The following is a 6380-nucleotide window of genomic DNA, read 5'->3' on the forward strand; positions in this document are numbered from 1 at the left end:
ATGGCACCTGACAACAGCAACAACACGAAGCTGCAAGGGAGGCATGGAAATGTCTAGCTGTGTGCCCAGAAAGAGGCAGAAATGATGAGAGTTAGCCAGTATCAGAGTCCTGTAGCATCATTCAGAAACTTCTGGCATGCAGGAGACTCGGGAGAGATGTTTTTCAACCTCTTTCCACTAATATCTGCTTGGTATTTTCAGACCACATGAATTTCCAGGGATTCCCTTCACACACAATCCTCATTCTTGCATACCTTCAGATATGCTCACACTCATTTCTTTTGGTTTTAAGGAGATTGGTGTGATAACATCAAAACAAATGAAGTGGCAAGAAGAAAACCTAATTTCCATTTTCATCCAGCAAGAAGAGGAAATAAATTTTGCCTTGCAAGAAAAGTCTTCTCTGACCAATCAGGTGCATCTCGGGGGGGGGCAGGTTTTCTCAGCACCCTAGACTGAGCATTTCCTGGGGATGTGAGAACAGAAGCAGACAATCTCCTATATAATAATTAACCCCCTCTTCTCCCAAGTCTGTTTCTTTCCTCTACCTTTACTCACACATTTGTGCTGGATAGGTTAGACAATCCTGGTCTGAGGAGCTACAATGCAGAATGTACTGTGGGCGGAGAAGAGCCCTCTGCGCTTAAGAATCTACTGCTATGTTTTTCCAGGTGGCCCAAGTCACCCACGGACAGAGAATTTGGAATTATCCTGATACAGATTGGCAGGTCAGGATTAGATGATTACCAAATTGGATTTTTGAGTCATCTGCCTCTGGATTTGTAAGTTATGTCTGTCACTTAAAACTCATGCCAAACAGCCCATCCTACCTTGGTGCTAGTAATGGATTACTGGGGACATTTGAATAATTAGCTTTAACTCTCTTAGCCTCTGTCTCCCTATGTGTTATTTTTTGGTACTGTTAAGTAGATTTAAACTCATAACGACCCCATGTGTTACAAAGTAGAACTGTTCCATAAAGTTTTCTAAGAGGTGATCTTTACAGGCGATCTCTACACCTTCCTCCCATGAAGTCATTGTGTGGGTTCAAACCACCAGCTTTTCAGTTAGCAGATGAGTACTTAACCACTGTACCACCAGGGCTTCATGCTTCCTTATCTACAAAATGGATTTTTTTGTTACCTACCTCAAAGGATTACCATAAGTACAAAACTACATATAAATGCTTAGCACCAGTGCCTTAGTACTGTTATTGTTGTAACCTCTCTCATGCAAATTCCATATTTACTCCTTCATTCAGTTACACAGGCATTTCTACATAAGCAGTTCTTAAGTGCCAGTCATGGGCCGGGCTGTGTGCAGGAGGTGGGGATTCACTCACAATCTTACAGGGAAATACATACAGAAGCAATTGGTATCAAAATGCTATGATAGAGTTCTATATGGGTGCTCAGGATACACAGAAGCATTAAAAACAAGACCTCGACCTGGACAATACAGGAGAGAATGTGTCTTCTGAGTTAATCTCTAAGCATGACTAATTCACCAGATAGGCAAGTTGGTAGTAGGGCACTCCTGAACAAAAGAACAATATGTGCAAAAATACAGAAGCAAACAGTGATGTGTTTGATTAACAGTGAGAGATTCATTGTAACTGTAACATAGAGAGTGGGGTAAGAGGTAAGAGATGAGATGGTCTAGAGCTTCTGGGAACAAAATGGTCATGGACCACATGCTGTATGCTAAACCGTTTGAACTTAACCTTGAAACATTGAAGACTGTGAAGCACCATTGAAAGATGTGAAGAAGAGACTGATGTAATCCGATTTGTGTTTTCTAGTTAGGTTTTTTAAAAATAGGCTTTATAATTTAGAGCAATTTTTGGTTTACAGAATATACAGAAAGTACAGAGTGTTCCCATCCACACCCTCCTCCCTGTATACTGTTTCTCCTATTATTAACATTGTGCAATCCTTTGGTACATTTGTTGCAATTAGTTGACCAGTATTTATGCACAATTATTCATTAAATTCCATATGTAACACTCTTTGTGTTGTGCAGTTCCATGACTTTGACCATACATGATAGCATGTATTGGTTTGCTATGTGCCGTGAATATCATGCATATATATAGCTTTATTTTTCAGAAAGGTCAACTGGCAGATTGACCACCACATGCCCAAGAGACAAATTTAAGAGCAGGAGAGCTCTGGAGGAGGGCATTTCAAATATAAAAGTTGTCATGGATTTGTATCCCATAAAAATATGTGGCACCTTGGCTAGGTCACGACTCTCAGTGGTTTGACAGTTATGTAATGCTTTAATTTGGTCGCCATGTATTTGTAAAAGAATTAGGGGGAACTGCAACACACTTATTCAGGTCACAACCCTGAGCAGATGTAAAGGGAGCTTCCTGGGGTGTCTGGAACCAATTTTTTCTTACAAGATATAAAAGGAGAGAGAAGTGAGCAAAGAAAGAGGGGCTGGGAGCAGAATGTGTTCTCTGGCACTAGTGTTCCTGTGCTGAGAGTGGAATGTTCAGTCAATTGTAAGGGGATTAGGGTGAGATGCAACACCTGTAAGCAGGTCACAGCCCTGGGCAGATGTAAAGGAAGTTTCTTGGGGTGTGGCCTTCATCAGCATTTATCTTACTAAGACTGCCACATCTGAGGTTGTTCCAACTCAAAGCAACCCTGCATAGGGTTCCAAGGAGCAGCTGGCAGGTTTGAACTACTAACTTTGTGGTTTGCAATCCAGTTCTGATCCTACAGGGCCTCACTAGGAGTTCACATCTGATGTGGTTGTTGTTGTTAACTGTTGCCGAGTCATTTCAGACTCATTGTTGTTGTTGTTGTTGTGTACCATGGAGTTGGTTCCGACTCATAGCGACCCTGTACAGGGTTTCCAAGGCTGTAAATCTTTACGGGAGCAGAAAGCCTCATCTTTCTCCCATGGAACAGCTGGTAGTTTCGAACTGCTGACCTTGCGGTTCACAGTCCAATTCGTAACCACTACACTACCAGAGCTCCAGTGACCCTGTATAGGAGCGTGTCTGGTGAGCTTGAACTGTCAATCTTGAGGTTCAAATCGACCTTTCAATCTAGTGCTATTCTTATAGTGACACACCAAGACTCCTGATTTTATTGCTACTCTATTCTTTTACTAATTCATTGAGGTAAGTGACTTCCCTTTTAGTTGTTCTCTTTCAGATACCAGCAGCCACACTCAGAAGATAACCAGCCCAAATAAGGCTCAACTAGTTTAGGCTCCCAAGAAACTCTGGTAGCGTAGTGGTTACAAATCAGGCTGCTAACTTCAGAGTCAGCAGTTCAAAACTACCAGCTGTCCTGCAGGAGAAAGACAAGGCTTTCTGCTCCCGTAAAGATTTACAGCCTCAGAAACCCTGTTCACTTGCTGTGGGTTGGAACCAACTCCATGGCACATAACCACCACCAGTTTGGGCTCCCACACAATTACAGAGACTTTCAGCCACTTATTAAACCCTCTAGCAAAACTTCCTGGTTTCCTGGAACATAAAACCCTGAGCACTTCCTGTACACTTGTGAAGTCCATTAAAAATTATATGGCCCTTGAAATCAATGCATACATATGTTAATACAATCTCCAGTCTTACTCCACCCTTTTATGAATATTCATGACTTATTTGTTCATTTCCCTATAAATCTGAAAGTCCCCATTTATTCAGGGATGATCTGAGAAATCATCCTCCTGACATCTTGCTCAGCACTTTGTAATAAAGTATATATGTATAGCTTTACTTATCCAGACTGGCGTCCAGAAATTGAATTTCTGTGTACACTTGGCAGGGATACTTTTTGGCTGGTTTATATTATAAGAGATAAAAGAAGAGAGAAGTGAGCAGAGGGTCATGACTACCATCAATAAATAAGAGTCTTTGGAACCAGTGTCCCTGAGTTGACAACATCCTAGATAGATCCAAGGGAATACTGATGCCAAGACCTCATGTAGCTCTCCAAGGAACATAGTACCTACAGATGTTGAAAGAAGAGACAAGAGCCTTCTTCCAGAGCTGACAGAGAGAGAAAATTTCCCCCTAAAACTAGCAACCTAAATTTGGACATGCAAGTAAAATTTTGGTGAAAATAATAGAAAAACGGATCAAAGGATATCATTGCTGACATCAAATGGATCTTGGCTGAAAGCAAAGAGTACCAGAAGATATTTACTTGTGCTTCATTGATTATGCACAGGCATTCAGCTATGTGGATCATAACAGATTATGGATAAGATTTCAAAGAATGGGAATTCCAGAACATTTGATTTTGCTCATGAAGAACCTATACACAAAAAGAACAAGAGGACACCCAATGGTTTAAAATGAGGAAATGTATATGCCAAGGTTGTATACTTTTACCATATTGATTCATCTGAATGTTGAGCAAATGATCCGAGAAACTGGATTATATGAAGAAGAATGTGGCATCAAAACTGGAGGAAGACCCATTAATAACCTACAACATGCAGATGATACAACCTTGCTTGCTGGAAGCAAAGACAACTTGAGATACTGATGAAGGTCAAAGACTGCTGTCTTCAGTATGATTGCACCTCAATATTAACAAAATAAAAATCTTCACAACTGGACTAATCAACAATATCATGGTAGACAGAGAAAAGACAGAAATTGTCAAAGATTTCATTTTACTTGGATTTATAATCAATTCTCATGGAAGCAGCAATCAAGAAATCAAGCAATGTATTGGGCAAATCTGCTGCAAAAGAAGTTTTTAAAGTGTTAAAGAGCAACGATGTCACTTTAAGGACTAAATCATGTCTGTCCCAAGTCATGGTATTTTCATATGGATGTGAAATCTGGACAAAGAATAAGAAGACGGGAGAGGAAATAATGCCTTTGAATTATGCTGTTGGAGGAGAATAGTGAATATATCATGGACTACAAGAAAAATCGAAGGCTTTTAATTGTGTGGATCATGACAAGCTATAGACAACATTACAAAGTATAAGTATTCCGGGACACTTAATTGTGCTCATGAGAAACCTGTACATAGACCAAGAGCCAGTTGTTCCAACAGAACATGAGAACACTGAACGGTTTAAAATTAGTAAATGTGTGTGACACAGTTGTATTCTTTCACCATACTTATTCAACCTGTATACTGAGCAAATAAGCCAAGAATCTGGGTTTTATGAAGAAAACGTGGCATCAAGAGTGGAGGAAGACTCATTAACAACCTGTAATATGCAAATGTACCCCCTTGCTTGCTGAAAGTAGAGTACTTAAAATACTTACTGATGAAGATCAAAGACCACAGCCTTCAATATGGATTCCATCTCAATGTAAAGAAAACAAAAATCCTTACCACTGGACCAACAAATAACATTCTTATCAATGGAGAAAATTTTGAAGCTGTCAAAAACTTCATTTTTCTTGGATTAACCATCAACACTCCTGGAATCAACAGTAAAGAAATCAGATGATTTGCATTAGGCAAATCTGCTGCACAAGACCTTTTTAAAGTGTTAAAGAGCAAAGATGTCAGCTTGAGAACTAAGGTGCGCCTGACACAAGCCATGGTATTTTCATTAACCTCATATTCATGCAAAAGCTGGACAGTGAATAAGGAAGACAGTAGAAGAATGGACGCATTTGAGTTATGGTGTTGGAGGAGAATACTGAAAGTACCATGGGCTGTCAGAAGAAACAACAGATCTATGTTGGAGGAAGTGCAGTCAGAGTGCTCCTTGTAGGCCAGGATGGCCAGACTTGGTCTCTCATACTTCAGACATATTGTCAGGAGGGACCAGTCGCTGGAGAAGGATATCATGTTTGGTAAGGTGGAGAGTCACAGAAAAAGAGGAAGACCCCCAGTGAGATGGATTGGCAAAGTGGCAACATCAATGGGCTCAAGCATGGCAACAATAGTGAGGTTGGCCAAGAACTGGGCAGTGTTTCGTTCTGTTGTGGCATAGAGTCGCTGTGAATCGGTACCGACTCGATGGTACCTAACAACAACAACAACTACCAAAAGAATGAACTAATCTGTTTTGGAAGTGATGAGGATGAGAGTTCATCTCTCATACTTTAGACATGTAAAGGACAGTTCCTCAAGGACATCATGCTTGGTAAAGTGGAGGATCAGGAAAAAGAGAGGAAGGTTCTCAGTGAGATGAATGGACACAGTAGTAACAACAATGAACTCAAACCTAACACTTGTGAGCATGTCGGAGGAATAGGCAATGCTTTATTCTGTTGTATATAGGGTTGCTATAGGTTGACAGAAGTCCTGGTATGGTGCTGTAGGATAAGCACTGGACTGCTAACCACAAAGCTGGCACTTCAAAACCACCAGCCACTCCTCAGAAACCCTGTACAGGGTTACTATGGGTCAGAACTGACAACAACAACAACCGCCTCT

Source organism: Chrysochloris asiatica, unplaced genomic scaffold (genome assembly GCF_000296735.1).
Source record: "Chrysochloris asiatica unplaced genomic scaffold, ChrAsi1.0 scaffold00016, whole genome shotgun sequence".
Lineage (NCBI taxonomy): Eukaryota > Metazoa > Chordata > Mammalia > Afrosoricida > Chrysochloridae > Chrysochloris > Chrysochloris asiatica.